This window comes from Macaca nemestrina, chromosome 10 (assembly GCF_043159975.1).
Source record: "Macaca nemestrina isolate mMacNem1 chromosome 10, mMacNem.hap1, whole genome shotgun sequence".
NCBI classification, from domain to species: domain Eukaryota; kingdom Metazoa; phylum Chordata; class Mammalia; order Primates; family Cercopithecidae; genus Macaca; species Macaca nemestrina.
In genome coordinates, this window is record NC_092134.1 from 66,855,995 (window position 1) to 66,873,899 (window position 17,905).

General features: G+C 40.5%; 1 protein-coding gene and 1 pseudogene across 28 annotated transcripts in view; both read left to right on the top strand.

Moving 5' to 3' along the window:
• LOC105473429 (glutamate receptor interacting protein 1) overlaps positions 1-17,905 on the top strand; it is a 711,108-nt gene that overhangs the window by 486,543 nt on the left and 206,660 nt on the right. Inside the window, exon 1 of one of the 28 annotated variants that reach the window (XM_011727255.3) lies at positions 8,180-9,625. The exons of the other annotated variants lie outside the window; for them this stretch is intronic. The gene's annotated coding sequence lies outside the window, so the exon portion shown is untranslated. Of the gene's footprint in view, positions 1-8,179; positions 9,626-17,905 lie in introns of those variants that run through there. 28 annotated transcript variants of the gene reach the window in all.
• On the top strand, positions 11,402-17,334 carry LOC105473428 (oxysterol-binding protein-related protein 9-like; annotated as a pseudogene).

Sequence of the window (17,905 nt, forward strand, 5' to 3'; positions counted from 1 at the left end):
GTGGGGGCAGAAAGTTATGGGGTCCATGCTCAGACAGAAAATCTGAGGCCTCCATGGCCTCCAAAGGCCAAGGTTGGCCCCCATGAGCTGGTGACTTTGGAGTAGCCTGAAATGAGTGGTGAACCATGTAATGATCTGGAGGAAGAGGATTCTAGGCCAAAAGAAGGGCAAATGCAAAGTTCCGAAATCAGAACAAGCTTGGCTTTTAAAGAAACTGAGAGAAAGAAACTTCTGCTAACAACTAAAAAGAAACAAGGAAAGAGAAAGAGGTGGTTGAACAATATTACGCCAAATTGAATGGCTAAGCATGGCCAGAAAGGGGGAAGCAAGGCTGGGGGTGTAAGGGATGAGTCTGGAGAAGAGACAAGACTGTGTCCTGTAGAGCTTTTAGGCCATGGTAAGAGTTTGGATATTATTCTGAGCAGTACAGGAAGCCATTGTAGGGGTTAAGGTATTGATGTAATTTCTTTTTTGTTTATTTTAATTTCTCTAGCTGCTATATGGAAAATAGGCTTTTAAGGAGGCAAAAGTGGAAAAAGAAGACCAGTTAGCAGGCTGCCATGGTATTTCAGGCAAGAAATGATGGTGGCTTGGACTAGGAGGTGGAGGTGGGGGTAGTAAAAAATGGTCAAATTTTGAAGAAAGAACCTAAAGGACCTACTGACAAATTGGATGTGGGATGAGAGAGGAAGAGAGAAATCTGGGATAATTTCAGGGTTTTTGCTCTTAACAATTGGGTAAATACTGATGCCATTTACTGAAACAGAAAATAACCCAGGAAGAAATGGATCAGTGGAACAGGAGAGTGGGGAACTCAGAGAAGAGCTTAGGTGGAGATAGAAATTTTGAAGCTCTCAGTTTGTCAGCGGTATTTATACCCATGGGGGTGGGTGACAGGTCTTCTAGGTAGCACAGACAGAGGAAGATTCAGCAGAAGATATGAAGAAACAAAAGCAGTGGTCATGAGGATCAGGAGAATGTAGTACCCTGGAATCCAAGTTATGAGCCATGTGACTAAAGAGTGAGAGAAAAACTAGGTCAAAGATTGATGATGAGATGAATGAGAATTGGCCATAAGATTCTATAAGAAGGGAGGTTTGGTGACCCTGACAAAAATAGATTCAGTGAAAAGGCAGGAGTAAAAGCCTGATTTGAATGGCTTGAGGTGAGAATAGGACTTGAGTAACAGGCAGAGAATGTGGACAACTCTAATCAGAGTTTCTCTATCAAAGTGAGCAGAGAAATGGGAGAGTGGCCACAGGGAGCATGTGGTCTACGGAGGACTTTAAAATATATACGTAAGAGAGGATGCAGCGTGTTTGTGTGCTGATGTGACTGATCTAGTGGAATGAGAGAAAATCGTGCAGGAGGGAGAGGGGATAAAAGCAAAACCAGTCTTTGAAGAGGCAGGGGTGCCTCCAGTGTGCACCACCAGTTCAGCGGGAGGAAAGGCAGCGTGCAGGGGCACAGAGGCAGGAGGGTGCTACAGTCCCTGCTGAGAAGATCTGTGAGTCATCTTCTGATTGCTCTATTTCCTTAGTGACATAAGAGGTGAGGTCATCCACAGAGGGTATGGAGGGGAAGGAGATGTTCAAGGCTTAGAGAGAGAGAGGAGGTATCATTTCAAAGACTGGGACAGTGGATTACCTAGGACACTGTCCGAGGATTACCCTGCAGTGCAGTATAGCCCTAACTAATAGACCCCTCTTCCTTCTTAAAAACCCTGCCTCCTCAAATTAAAAAAGGACAAATTAAACTAACCCTTCTGCCGGGCGCGGTGGCTCAAGCCTGTAATCCCAGCACTTTGGGAGGCCCAGACGGGCGGATCACGAGGTCAGGAGATCCAGACCATCCTGGCTAACACGGTGAAACCCCGTCTCTACTAAAAAATACAAAAAACTAGCCGGGCGAGGTGGCAGGTGCCTGTAGTCCCAGCTACTCGGGAGGCTGAGGCAGGAGAATGGCGTGAACCCGGGAGGCGGAGCTTGCAGTGAGCTGAGATCCGGCCACTGCACTCCAGCCTGGGCGACAGAGCGAGACTCCGTCTCCAAAAAAAAAAAAAAAAAAAAAAAAAAAAAAAAAAACCCTAACCCTTCTAATGCTGATGCCTGTGACATTCCCATATAGCGTATTCCATTCCTCTGGGTTCTCTCCTCTTACTTCTCCCTTCCATAATCATTTTTTGTAACACCCAGAGTATTTTATTTTATTTGTTTCCCCAGCTGGAGTGCAATGGCGTGACCTCGGCTCATTGCAACCTCTGCCTCCTGGGTTCAAATGATTCTCCTGCCCCAGCCTCCCTAGTGGCTGGGATTACAGAGATGTGCCACCATGCCTGGCTAATTTTGTATTTTTACAAAATGTGTTTAAGAAAGAAAAGAAAAACGGGATTTCACCTTATTGGTGAGTCTGGTCTTGAAATCCTGACTTCAGTTGATCCACCTACCTCGGCTTCCCAAAATGCTGGGATTACAGGCATGAGCCACTGTGCCCGGCCCAGAATATTTTATATTTTTATTGAAGCTTTCAGCAGTTTCACTCATCCTGTTTCAAGTTGCTCTGCAATTGTTTTCCTGGATTGTAGACTTACATTTAATTTAAGGTTATAGTCCCTTAAATTCAAGAAAATGTTTGTTTATTTTGTTGATTGGTTGATTGGTTTTGAAGCAGGGTCTTGGTCTGTCAGCCAGGTTGGAGTGCAGAGGCACGATCATGGCTCACTACAGTCTGGACCTCCTGGGCTCGAGTCATCCTCTCACTTCAGCACCTGAGTAGCAGATACCACAGGCACATGCCACTATGCCCAGCTAATTTTTTAAAAATGTTTTGTAGATACAGGGTCTTGCCATGTTGCCCAGGATGGTCTTGAATTCCTGGGCTCAAGCAATCCTCCCATCTCAGTGTCCCAAAGTACTGGAATTACAGGCGTGAGCCACTGCACCCAGCTGAAAATGTATCCTTATTAAAAATTCTCCCACAAAGTTTTGCCCAGTAGGGTTCATAGCAGGGTGCAGCCCATGTTTATCAAATTAAAGAGTCTCCTTTCATCACCTGCCTTAGGATCTCATCAATATTATAAATCAACCTTTACACAATGATGAAATAGAATGATGGAGTGGAACTCGCAGTGCTCTTACTGATCTTTCTCTAATAAACACCTAAAAAAATATGTGCATGCATCACATACACATATTTTCCCCTTTGTGTTCTACTTTCACTATTGGAAACTCCACATCTACTTTCTTCTGCTTCAACATTTTTAGGCATAGGAAACTTACTATCTTACAAAGTAACCCCTGCTTTTTTACATCTCTCTTAAACATTCCTTATCCTGATGGACTGAAGTTTCTTATCGTGAACCCACTGGCTCTTCTAATCTTTCTGAACTTCCCCAAAGTCAGTCATTCAGATACTTGAATATATCTATCATCTCTTCCTTGAGTTGCTGTTGTTGTTTAAACCAGATAAAATATGCTCCTTCCTTGGTTCTGTCCTATGTGACATGTTTTCCATATCCTGCTAGTCTTTCTTTAGTTTGTCAATGGTCTTTACCATGGAGCAGTCAAAACTAGACACTTCGCCACGCTGTTAGTCTGAAAAGAACAGTTCAAGAAAACCATTAGCTCCCCTGATCTGGATGTAATACTCAATGCAGATTATTATTGTATTTTTAAATGAAATAATGATGTTTGTTTATATTGAACTTGCCATCAACTAAAATATATAGGTCTTATTCTTATGAATTGCCCTTAAGAGCTAGGTTTCCTCCCTTGAGGGGTAGGACTCTGTGTAATTCTGTGCAACTCTGTACCCTTCATTCAGTTGTCTGCACATTTATTTCTCTTCTATTCAGCCAGTAATGTTTGAGAAGAGGAGAGGAGGAAGAGTGCTTACTAGTGAGCATCTGTTATGTACCAAAAGTCATGTTGGTCTTATATATTTAAAAAACAGAGGTGTTATCCCTCTTTTGTGGATGAAGAAGTTAAGGCTCACAGAGGCTAAGGTAACTTGTCCAAGTCTACCCAACAACGGCGCTGATATTTGAGTTTAGAATCACCTTAATTCGAAGGCTGTCTTCTTTTAGCTATGTACACAGCTCTCGAGTGAGTCAGCCTCTCTTTCCAACTTGGTGAAATAGTCTCTATTCCTGATCATCACATATATCTACTACTCTTCTTAGCAATGAATTAGCTGCAAATTTGATAAGTATCAAATAGTGTTAAGAATAATGAGCACAGCAATGCCAAGGACAGAGCTCTGCAGCATCCCTGGCAGAGATCTTGCCTTTTACCCATGCATGCTGATTTACGGGCTTTGGGTATCATTTTCACTCAGTTCATGATAGTCCATCCATCTGCAGGTTATTATGAGAGATCTTTCTAAAAGTCCCACTGAAATACTAAATATCATACCTAGTATATATTATCTTTCTATATGGTGGTGGTTTACCTCCCTTATTCTTCAGTGGTATAATAATCCTTCCTAAAATGTTACCAGGACATATCTCAGAGGTCTAAGATTTCTAGCATCCTTCAATATAGAAATTGAGATGCTTGCTCATTCCAGCCTTTCAGCTATCTTTGATTTTTTATCTTCATTTCATAGTCATGTTTATACATTATTTTAATTTTCTGGCTTAACTTTATCTGACTCTAGAAAGTTGAATATATTCTAAACATCTAGGGCATTCTTTTAATACGTTTTGCCTACCTTTGGCATACATTTTCTTTTAACCTTAAAGTCAATTCTTTTTACTTTAAGATTTTTCTCCTTTGAAGCTACTGGAGATACAACTTTGGAGTTGAGTAGCTCAGTATTTCAGCTAAATGCTAAAAGTAACTTTATACCAACTTCTACAAGCAGAGACTTCTTGCCTATGTTCTTCTCGTTTGAGACTATAGAACTTGGAAAAATTTTTTAGTTGTCCTGAATACCTTTTAGCTACCATTCTTGCAGGATAACATTGCCTATAAACCAATAAAGCCTATCCAGGATCTTTTCTTTCTAGGAGGCCAAATGAAGGTGGTTGTCATTTTGGTGGCAAGAACTCTTCTTCTCCTCTTCAGACACAAGGAATGAAGGAAAGAGAGTTTATAATAAATAAAGTGGCAAATCTTTAAAATGCTGATTATTTCAAGTGTTATCTAGGATACCAAAAAATAAACACTTCTAATTGTTCATAGGAATATAAACTTTTTGGAAGACACAGTGGTATCATCAATAAAAATGTTTAAAAATGTATGTTTTTCTGAACATTTCTGGGAATATATCCTATAATAATACTCACACCTGTGCATGAAGATGTAACTGTACTTGCTACTCATAAAATCTGATGATTTTTAGAATCATCCCAATCTGATAAAGGAGTGCTTCAAAAAAATATATAAGTAGACTTGACAACCACTGTTATCATCAGTCACTGCCTCTGAGGGAGACTGTCAGTTAGTTTGGAAGAGGGTGGCACCAGGAATAGGAAGGGACCTCTCCCAACTCTGATTCACTGTTGAAAAGTGGGAATGGAGGCCGGGCACAGTGGCTAATGCCTGTAATCCCAACACTTTTGGAGGCTAAGGCGGGCAGATCACCTGAGATCAGAAGTTCGGGATGATCCTGGCCAACATGGTGAAATCCCATCTCTACTAAAAACAGAAAAAAAAAATAGCTGGGCATGGTGGCTGGTGCCTGTAATCCCAGCTATTCAGGAGGATGAGGCACAAGAATCGCTTGAATCCAGAAGGCAGAGATTGCTGTGAGCCAAAATCACACCACTGCACTCCAGCCTGGGTGGCGACAGAGCGAGATTCCGTCTAAAAAAAATAAAAAAAGGAAAGAAAAAAAAGGAAAAGAAAAGTGGGAACAGAGAGTTCCTTCAGTCAGCTGCAAGAGGACAAGTAGAGTGGAGCTGACCATGAAAGTGGGCAGGACTGGGTATAAAATATAACAGCAAGTCAGTCTGTACAGAGATGTTGAAGTATGTTAATAAAATATTGTAAGCAACTGAAAATATCTATCAATAGAGGAATGGTCAAACAAATTAGGATGTCATTATTCTAGGAATGTTTACAAGACTGTTAAAAGTATGAGGTAGACCTATAGGCCATGTCATGAAAAGATCTCCAAGACATATTGGTATAAAATATAACAGCAAGTCATTTCATGTTGTTCAATCCAATTTAGGTGAAATGTTAGTGTTTTAAAAGAGAGAGTGAAAGGTTGGCACAAATTTTGACAGTGGCTTCCTCTGAGATGGGAGGAGTAGAAGGAGAGTGCAGAGGAGTGCCCTCAGGCTTTGCCCAAATCCTTCTGCCTCATTGGAATCTTATACTAAAACACATTTGTTTGCCCAAATCCTTCTGCCTCATTGGAATCTTATACTAAAACACATTTGTTTATTACCTGGATAACTTTTTTAAACTGCTATGACAGGAAAGAATATCGGTGAATTGAAGCTGCCTATCAGAACCATATCTTGGGTGGGTGGAGGGCATCCCTGACCTTGCCTTGCTGATGAGGAAGAAGATGAGGCATCTCTGCCAGCTGAAAGCACACAGAGCCAACAACCATATAAATATTTCTGCATGTGTCAAGAAGGCCATTTGCAAAAGAGAACACCAAAAACAACCCACTATTTATGTGAGTAAGAGAAAATAGAGCATTTGGGGGGGGGGAAGATCAATAGTTTGGAATATTTCAACTCATATGGAAAAGGATTATCACGTCTTTCATGATCTTAGAGGCAGAACTAGAACTCATAGGCCAGAGGGCACCAAACAGCATGACACCCTCTCAGCAGTCACCATCTAAACACAGATGCATCTCGTCTGGCTGGTGAATACTGGGAGGCAACACTTGTTGCTCTTCACCCTATTTCGCATCCGTAGCCTGTACATGTGTGTCCTGCACAGCTTGCTTCTTTCAGTTTCTCTGACTAGCACCTGTGTTTGGATGTTTGACTCGTGCTATGAGGGCAAGCTATAGGGAATCAGATTTGGAAGCAGCTTAAGGTAGAACTTTCTAAGCACAGGAAGGCAGCACACCTGCCTAGTTAGGAACGCAGGCTCTGGAGCTAGCCTGCCTCATTTGAATGCTGGCCGTGCCGCCTACTACTGTGTGGAATTAAGCTGGTTGCTTCAGTTTCATGCTTCAGTTTTCCCATTGTGTGAAATGAGAGTGTAATGAGGATTATACAAGTTAATACACATAAAGCATTAACATTAGTTATCTCTCACCATGTAACAATATTAATACAAATTTAGCAGCTTAAAACAATACACATTTATTATCTGATGGTTTCTGTGGGTCAGGATTCTAGGCACGGCTTATCTGGTCCTTTTTAGGGTCCCACAAAGCTACAATCAAGATGTCAAATAGAATAGCAGTTTCCACTGAGTCTTGACTCAGGGAGGATCTACTCCCAGGCTCGCCCAGGTTGTTGGCAGAATTCAGTTCAGGGCTTTGGTTTCTTGCTGGCTGTCAGCCCCAGAGGCCACCTTCAGCCCCAGCCTCAGAGCCCACAAGGGAGACAAGACTGTGAGCATGATGGGTGCTACCGTCTTATGTGCATATTCAGCATATATGTAACAACATGCATCTGGAAGCTTCGCCATATCTGCTGGTTAGAGGTAAGCCACAGGTCATGCTCACACTCAGAGGAAGAGGACATCTAAAGGTGGTGAACATCAGGAGTTAGGGATCATAGAGAACTGCCATAGACACCATCCTCCATGCATACCAAGTCAGGCCTACTACATATAAAGTTGTTAATAAATGTGAGGTATTATCCATGGAAGCTATCTGAAGAAGGCATAGGTGACTTTCTGAGAGGATTAGTTTCTCACACTGGGGGTATCCAGACCGTTACTGGGTGGAGACTGTAGACACATAGCAAAGAAAACCAAATGGAAATAGGCGTTGAGCCAGATAGCTCCTGAAGGTCACCTGAGATTATTCTGTCACCAGACAAGGTGAACCAACTGCCCCCTCCTCCTTCAGCACTGTCCTGAGTTCATTGCTACTTTCTTTTTGCATGCTGTCTTTTTTCACTTTTGTCTGATTTCACCTGTGTAAAAATGGAAACTAGAACATCCCATGATATGATTTTCTCTGAGAATTCTTGAGAGTTGCCCTGTTCCCTCATAGAACAGTCATGCTTGGGGGTGGGGTGGGAGGAAGGAAATACGCTTTACCTTTACTACAATCTATGGGTTTGTTTCTTCCTAAGGAAAAGGGACCCAGGCCCTGTTTACTTTTACAGTGTCTCTCAAAATTCTAACCAGATAGGTGTGCCTAGACTGTACTCAATAAACACCATCTAACATCTCCTGGAAAAGGGAGAGATAATGAATTGGACTGCTGGGCTCTTTCTAGATCTTGCTGCTGATATATGAGGGTTTTTACCTATTTGATTCACTCCCCAGTTTGTTCACGTGCCTCCGCTGTCTCTGTGGAAGGCCTGGTAAATATAAACTCTCTGTTGAGTACCCCAGCCCTGAAAGAGGACTGATAAGGCAGTTCCATGGGAGGCAGCACAGAATCCAGAAGTGTGGGGTTTTTTATGCCTGAAAAGTTGATTTAAAACATATGTATCCTTACATATTGATTTCATAAGTGCATACGCCAGCCCTGCTTCTGCATTCAGCCTCTGAAACATGTGACTGAAGAACCATATGTGCCTAATATGCAAACACCCAAATACACCCTCCGCCATGCCCATGCCTAACTCCGAGCCCTGTTGTGCTGGGGAAAGTAAATGGAAATGACTGAGGACAGTTATGTTAGTAACTAAACATTAGAAATACAATAACCATGCAGCATCTCTGTTATTTCTTTAATTCAGGCAATTTCCCAGTAGAGTATTAAGGTGTTAATTGCTTCTGCACTTTTCTATTTGACAGATATGTCCTTTTTCACCTAGGTAAGGAAAGCAATTATTGTAATGCTCTCATGGGCTTTGTGAGATATTCTTTAATGACTTTTAAAGGCATCAATAGGGCATTGTGCTTTTAAAGGGAAACTGTCCTCTTTTCTGTTTGTGCTTGATAACAAGAGTGGGTATTATATTCAGACTACATGATGAATCTGTGAAAGGAAAATATGCAATGAAAAAAAATAAAGGAGTAGTAATACATTTTCAGGAAATATGTATCCAGATTTCAGATATGAGAAAAATATGTTCTTATATGTGCATGTATCACTGAGCTTAACAAAGATTAAACACAATAAAAAAGATACTCAGCAGGCATATTTCTCTGGAATTTTAACACAAAGTTGTTATTCTCTGGAACTGGTGTGGCCTCCCAAGTGAGGGTTTGGCAGGTCGTTTACTCAATACAAATCAGTAAATATTCTTTTACACATTGTGTGAAAGTGACTTTCACAGGCTACTTGAGCTACAATTGATTTTACAGTTTCATGTTTGCATTCAAAATAAAAGAAAAATAGTCTTAGAACTTTTAATTAGAATTCAGAACTCTTTTTTGATAAGAGTCACTTTGGCAACCTGGTCAAGCCAACACAACCCATGTTAACTAAAGTGATAGTGTAGAAAGAAGACTGAATGTGGAGTGAGAACTGAAGTTAGAGTTTTAAGTCCTCACAAAAGGATTCGTTTGATACCTGTCCTCAGGCAAGTTGTCTAACCTTGAAAGCTTCAGATTTTTCATTTGTAGGATCCTGGGTTTCTGTGAGAATCAAATGTATGTGACTCTTCTGGCCAACTTAAGTTCTCTCTGGATATACAATTGTATGATCAAAGGAAGATCTAGGTTTTGTGCCGCCTCAAGTTTATACAATTTGAGGGGAGGGGGTTCTTTAAGAAAAAAAATACAAAAATATAATTTTTCGAATTTGACAAAACTGTATGATGCTGTGAATACATTGCTAGGATGCCTCCCAAGACTTTGGAATAAACCTGTGCCAGTTAAGGTCCCAGAAATTAAAGACTCAGTCACTTAGCCTGTGCAGCATTATTAGAGATGTACAGAATGCTAAAGCTGGAAATGGCCATACCTCCCACCTGACAGGGGTTCACACTTGTTTTTTTAGCAGTAGAAACCTCTTTTCAAAATCTTATGTGGAGGAATAAGAGGGAAAAACTGACTAGTGTAGCTGAAGATGGGACCTAGGACTTAGAGATATGCCCATTTGGTCTTTTATCTTCCCTGGAAGAATTTCAGTTGAGGCCCGGTGTGGTGGCTCATGCCTCTAATCCTAGCACTTTCAGAGGCTGAGTCAGGAGGATCACTTGAGGCCAGGAGTTTGAGACTGGCCTGAGCAAATAACAAGACTCTATCTGTACAAAAAATTTAAAAATTAGCCAGGGGTAGTGGCATGCACCTGCAATCCCAGCTACTCAGGAGGCTGAGGTTGGAGGATCACTTGAGTCCAGGAATTCAAGGTTGCAGTGAGCTAGATCATACCAGTGCACTCCAGGCTGGGTGACAGAGTAAGACCCTGTCTCTAATACATACATACATACATACATACATACATACATACATTGCCTACAAACTACCCCCCAACATACACATTTTAACAACCGTGAAACTGGGATGCATTTTATAGTTGCTCTTAGACAAGTGATAATCATAATATTATTATTATTGCTTGTGCATGCACTTACTTGGTTGCAGTTCCTGGTGATATCATTGGATAAATATAACTCCTTGAAGTTTCAGGAAATAAACCTGAAAACGAATAAAACCTGAAAACGAATAAAACCTGAAATAAACCTGAGGAGGGAATATATACTGTTGTCTAAAATGTTCTCTTGACACTTTTCCATAAGTTCAAGAAGCAAAAGTATCAAAACTTGCCAAATGAGGATTCAATCAAGTGGGGAAGGAAAAGGGGTGCTCAGAAGCACCCCTCTCCTGGAGGCACAGAGTGTGGGGGTCTTGCAAATGACTTTCTTGCTCGACACTTGTGGGGTGAGTATAACCTGAGGGTCTGGGAGAGGGCCAACCTCCGCCCCTGAGTCTCACAGTCCCTGGTGCCCGCCCAAGGCCAGGTTATGGGCTCAGATGTCACGCTTTCCTTGCCTCCTTCCTGTCACCTCCAGAGATTTGGATTCAGGATTTGTTCCTAGTGTCCAAAACTTTGACAGGAAACTTACTTTTTTTTTTTTTTTTCATATGGAGTCTCACTTTGTTACCCAGGCTGGAGTGCAGTGGTGCAATCTCAGCTCACTGCAACCTCCATCCCTTGGGTTCAAGCAATTCTCCTGCCTCAGCCTCCCCAGTAGCTGGGATTACAGGTGCCTGCCACCACATCCAGCTAATTTTTGTATTTTTAGTAGAGACAGGGTTTCACCACCTTGGCCAGGCTGGTCTTGAACTCCTGACCTCGTGATCCAACCACCTCGGACTCCCAAAGTGCTGGGATTACAGGCGTGAACCACCGCGCCAGAGGCTGATGCTTACCTACAAATCTTGATAGAACAATTAAAGTTTTTTGATCACAAGCTTCAAAACTGCAAAGATAATAAACAGAGAAAGAAAATTGAAACTCTTAAAGAGAAGCAAATAGCATGGTAGAATCACTTAAACACTGCACTGTGTTGATGCAGATTGCTAAAGACCAGAATAATGCTGAGAAGCACACAGGTAGAATTATAAGTACTATTAATCTTGTAGATGCAATGTATCAACCTAGTCCCTTGGAACCCATGATCAGCACAATGCCTTCTCAGACTGTCTCACCTCCGGAACCTACTCAGCTGCATAAGACAGAGCAGAGTTCATCTTCCTGACCAGTTGGACCTGTACTAGTTACCTTGGGACACCATTAGAGTCCAACACCAAATAGTAGAGGCAGTGACCATTCACCACCTAGTAGCAGTCAACTTCTCCAAGCCATGTCAACGGCTTCTCTAAATACAGTCCCAGAGTTCTCTTATTCCAGCAGTGAAGATGAATTCTACAATGCTGATGAATGTCATCAACATGGCTCATCCCCAAAGCACTTAATAGATTCTTCTGAATCTGCCTCAGTCTTGACACATGGCAGTGCAGAAAACAGACTAAAGTGCCCAGATAGCACAGAATCACTTAATTCTTTCACATCCAATGGAACAAGTGATACTGACTCATTTGATTCACCTCATGAGAGAGCTGACGAGGAGGAGGCAGGGTCCGTGGAGGAGCATAAGAGCATTATCACATACCTCTAGTCACAGGTTAGGGTTAGTATGGATCTTTCTAAAGTAGTTCTTCCAACATTTTTTTCTTGAAAGAGGATCTCTTTTAGAAGCATATGTAGACGTTTTTTGCATATCCAACCTTTTTGCGAGCATTGGTGACCAGGGATTGAATGGTTCAGAACATGAAATGGTACCTCTCAGCCTTTCATGCAAGGAGGAAAGAATCGATTACCAAAAAGCCATTTTAGCAAGATCTTTCAGTGTCACTGGACATTACCAAATGATACCAAAGAGAACAAAGGGCTAGTTTTAGAAGGACCAGTTCCCTGGGTTTCCAAAAACAATGTAAAATTTGTGGCTGAACAGATTTCCCATCATCTACCTACTTCAGCCTTTTATGCTGAGTGTTTATCAAAAAGATTCAATTCATTGCTGATATCTGGACCTAATCAAAATTCCTTAGGATGTCAATTGGGATAAACAACATAGGGTGGGGCCACAAGCCCTGTGTCTTGTGTTTAAATTGTGAGAAACATTACATCCTCACATTCCCCAGTGTTTAAGGATGGTCTATCCTCACAGTGCTCTGAATGGAACTAGGAGGAGAAGCAATATTAATTATTCCAAAAGTGGTGATAATGCAAATATCATCTTCCACACTGAACCTTTCTCTGGGGACAGGAAGCACAGAATTACCACTGTGATTTTTTTTCTCCAAATGATGAGAAGCCTTTTGCTCAATTCAAGGGGAATGGAATGGTGTAATGTATACAAAATATGCAACAGGGGAAAATGCAGTCTTTTTAGATACCAAGAAGATGTCTATAATCAAGAAGATAGGAAGTTGAAAGATCAGAAAAAATATGAATCCCACTGCCTTTAGAAGGATGTCACTTTCAACTTAAGAATCAGAGACATTCAGTTGCCATGTAGTTGTGCAGTTTTGAGTGAGTTTCTTAATCCTGGGTTCTAATTTGATTGGACTGTGGTCTGAGAGACAGTTTGTTATAATTTCTGTTCTTTTACATTTGCTGAAGAGTGCTTTACTTTCAACTATGTGGTCAATTTTGGATGACTATGGGGTAAATAATGAAGGCAGAAATAAAGATGTTCTTTGAAATCAGTGAGAACAAAGACACAACATACCAGAATCTCTGGGACACATTTAAAGCAATGTGTAGAGGGAAATTTATCGCATTAAATGCCCACAAGAGAAAGCAGGAAATATCTAAAATTGACACCCTAACATCACAATTAAAAGAACCAGAGAGGCAAGAGCAAGCACATTCAAAAGCTAGCAAACGGCAAGAAATAACTAAGATCAGAGCAGAAATGAAGGAGATAGAGACACAAAAAAGCCCTTCAAAAAATCAGTGAATCCAGGAGCTGGTTTTAATTGATAGACAGCTAGCAAGACTAATAAAGAAAAGAAAGAAGAATCAAATAGATGCAATAAAAAATGATAAAGGGGATATCACCACCGATCCCACAGAAATACAAACTACCATCAGAGAATACTATAAACATCTCTACACAAATAAACTAGAAAATCTAGAAGAAATGAATAAATTCCTGGACACATACACCCTCCCAACACTAAACTAGGAGGAAGTTGAATCCCTGAATAAACCAATAACAGGCTCTGAAACTGAGGCAATAATTAATAGCCTACCAACCAAAAAAAGTCAAGGACCAGATGGATTCCCAGCCAAATTCTACCAGAGGTACAAAAAGGAGCTAGTACCATTCCTTCTGAAACTATTCCATCAATAGAAAAAGAGGAAATCCTCCCTAACTCATTTTATGAGGTCAGCATCATCCTGATACCAAAGCCTGGCAGAGAACACAACAAACAAAGAGAATTTTAGACCAATATCCCTGATGAACATCGATGCAAAGATCCTCAATAAAATACTGGCAAACCGAATCCAGCAGCACATCAAAAAGCTTATGCACCATAATCAAGTCGGTTTCATCCCTGGGATGCAAGGCTGGTTCAACATATGCAAATCAATAAACACAGTCCATCATATAAACAGAACTAAAGACAAAAACACATGATTCTCTCAATAGATGCAGAAAAGGCCTTTGACAAATTCAACAGCCCTTCATGCTAAAAACTCTCAAGAAACTAGATATTGATGGGACATATCTCAAAATAATAAGAGCTATTTATGACAAACCCATGGCCAGTATCATACTGAATGAGCAAAAACTGGAAGCATTCCCTTTGAAAACTGGCACAAGAGAGGGATGCCCTCTCTCACCACTCCTATTCAACATAGTGTTGGAAGTTCTGGTCAGGGCAATCAGGCAGGAGAAAGAAATAAAGGGTATCAGTTAGGAAAAGAGGAAGTCAGATTGTCCCTGTATGCAGATGATAAAACTGTATATTTAGAAAACCCCACTGTCTCAGCCCAAAATCTCCTTAAGCTGATAAGCAACTTCAGCAAAGTCTCAGCATACAAAATCAATGTGCAAAAGTTACAAGCATTCCTCTACACCAATAACAGACAGAGAGCCAAATCATGAGTGAACTCCCATTCACAATTCTTCAAAGAGAATAAAATACCTAGGAATCCAACTTACAAGGGACGTGAAGGACCTCTTCAAGGAGAACTACAAGCCACTGCTCAACGAACTAAAAGAGGATACAAACAAATGGAAGAACATTCCATGCTCATGGATAGGAAGAATCAATATCAAGAAAATGGCCATACTGCCCAAGGTAATTTATATTCAATGCCATCCCCATCAAGCTACCAATGACTTTCTTCACAGAATTGGAAAAAACTACTTTAAAGTTCATATGGAACCAAAAAAGAGTCCACATTATTTGCCAAGACAATTCTAAGCCAAAAGAACAAAGCTGGAGGCATCATGCTACCTGACTTGAAACTATACTACAAGGCTACAGTAACCAAAACAGCATGGTACTGGTACCAAAACAGAGATATAGACCAATGGAACAGAACAGAGCCCTCAGAAATAATACCACACATCTACAACCATCTGATCTTTGACAAACCTGACAAAAACAAGAAATGGGGAAAGGATTCCCTATTTAATAAATGGTGCTGGGAAAACTGGCTAGCCATAAGTAGAAAGCTGAAACTGGATCCCTTCCTTACACCTTGTACAAAAATTAATTCAAGATGGATTAAAGACTTAAATGTTAGACCTAAAACCATAAAAACCCTAGAAGAAAACCTAGGCAATACCATTCAGGACATAGGCATGGGCAAGGACTTCATGACTAAAACACCAAAAGCAATGACAATAAAAGCCAAAATAGACAAATAGGATCTAATTAAACTAAAAAGCTTCTGCACAGCAAAAGAAACTACCATTAGAGTGAACAGGCAACCTACAGAATGGGAGAAAATTTTTGCAATCTACCCATCTGACAAAGGGCGAATATCCAGAATCTACAAAGAACTTAAACAAATTTACAAGAAAAAATCAAACAATCCCATCAAAAAGTGGGTGAAGGATATGAACAGACACTTCTCAAAAGAAGACATTTATGCAACCAACAGGCACATGAAAAAATTCTCATCGTCACTGGTAATCAGAGAAATGCAAATCAAAACCACAATGAGATACCATCTCACACCAGTTAGAATGGCGATCATTAAAAAGTCAGGAAACAACAGGTGCTGGAGAGGATGTGGAGAAATAGGAACACTTTTACACTGTTGATGGGACTGTAAACTAGTTTAACCATTGTGGAAGACAGTGTGGCGATTCCTCAAGGATCTAGAACTAGAAATACCATTTGACCCAGCGATCCCATTACTGGGTATGTACCCAAAGGGTTATAAATCATGCTGCTATAAAGACACATGCACACGTATGTTTATGGCACCACTATTCACAATAGCAAAGACTTGGAACCAACCCAAATATCCATCAATAATAGACTGGATTAAGAAAATGTGGCACATATACACCACGGAATACTATGCAACCATAAAAAAGGATGAGTACATGTCCTTTGTAGGGACATGGATGAAGCTGGAAACCATCATTCTGAGCAAACTATCGCAAGGACTGAAAACCAAACACTGCATGTTCTCACTCATAGGTGGGAATTGAAGAATAAGAACACTTGGACACAGGGTGGGGAACATCACACACCAGGGCCTGTTGTGGGGTGGAGGGGGGAGGAATATCGTTAGGAGAAATGCCTAATGTAAATGATGAGTTAATGGGTGCAGCACACAAACATGGCACATGTACACATATGTAACAAAACTGCACGTTGTGCACATGTACCCTAGAACTTGAAGTATTTAAAAAAAAAAAAATCAGAGACATTGATGCGGCAACTGAAGCAAAAACACAAACTTGGAAAAGACAAAGAGAAGAAACCCAAGAAAGGAAGGATAAGGAAATTCAATTGGAGACAAGCTTATTTCATGAAGATGGAAGATGTTGGGTTTATGATGAACCATTACTGAATTATGTTGGTGCTGCCAAGCATTGGGCTAGGAAATGCGAAGTTTACACCTGATAGCCAGGGCAGTAAGCATAATAAGCAACAAACATTCTCCCTTTGGGAGAACCTGTTCATTCCCTTCTTATTGCAATGGTTCCTGTCTCAGGGATATGAGACTTTTTTTTTTTACAATTAAAAATCAATAGTATTTAATTCTATACAATGAAGAATTGGAAATTTAAAAAGCAGTACCATTTGCAGTAACATTAAAAAATCAAATAAATAGAAATTCCTAAACCAATGCTTGGCAGCACCAAGATAATTCAGTAATGGTTCATCATAAATGCAACATCTTCCATCTTCATGAAATAAACTTGTCTCCCATTGGATTTCCTTCTCCATCCTTTCTTCGGTTTCTTTTTCAAGTTTCTGTTTTGCTTCAGTTGCAGCATCAATGTCTCTCTTTGCCATAAATCTAGCAAAATATTTACAAGATCTACACAGAATATGGGACTTTCTGACACAGATGAACAATTACAGTGGGAAAAGCTTCCCTTTTTTCCTCTGTGGCAGTTATGGCCATAAGTCCTGAGAAAAACTTCAGGTTTTGAAAACAAGATGTTTGCTCCTTTTCCAAACCCTACATATTGAAAAGCATTTCTAAATCCAAGCCTCAAACTCTACACTCTAATACTGATGTTAAGGAACACAATTTCTGTTTTCTAGTTCTTATGATGTTGGATTATGTGTGTGTGTGTGTGTGTGTGTGTGTGTGTGTGTGTATACAGCTCATATGTTGGATTATATGTGTGTGTATATATATATATATATACACAAACACATACACACAGTATATGCAGTTGACCCTTGAACAACACAGGTTTGAACTGCACAGGTCTACATAAACACATTTTCTACCACCTGTGCCACCCCTGAGATAGCAAGTCCAACCCCCTCTTCCTCCTTCTCAGCCTACCTAACGTGAGGAAGACAAGGATGAAGACCTTTATGATGATCCTCTTCCACTTAATAAATAGTATATATGTTTTCTTCCTTATGATCTTCTTAACATTCTTTTTGTTATAAGAATATAGTATATCATACATATAACATACACGATATGTGTTTATGTTGTCAGTAAAGCTTCCAGTCAACAGTAGGCTATTAATAGTTAAGTTTTGGGGTAGTGAAAAGTTACATGTGGATTTTTCAACTATACACCAGGGGGTGGGGGGTGATGGTGCATCTAACGTTGTATTATACGTACATATATATACAATCATGCAACAAAGATACCTAATGCCAGATTTTTCATAAAAACTCCT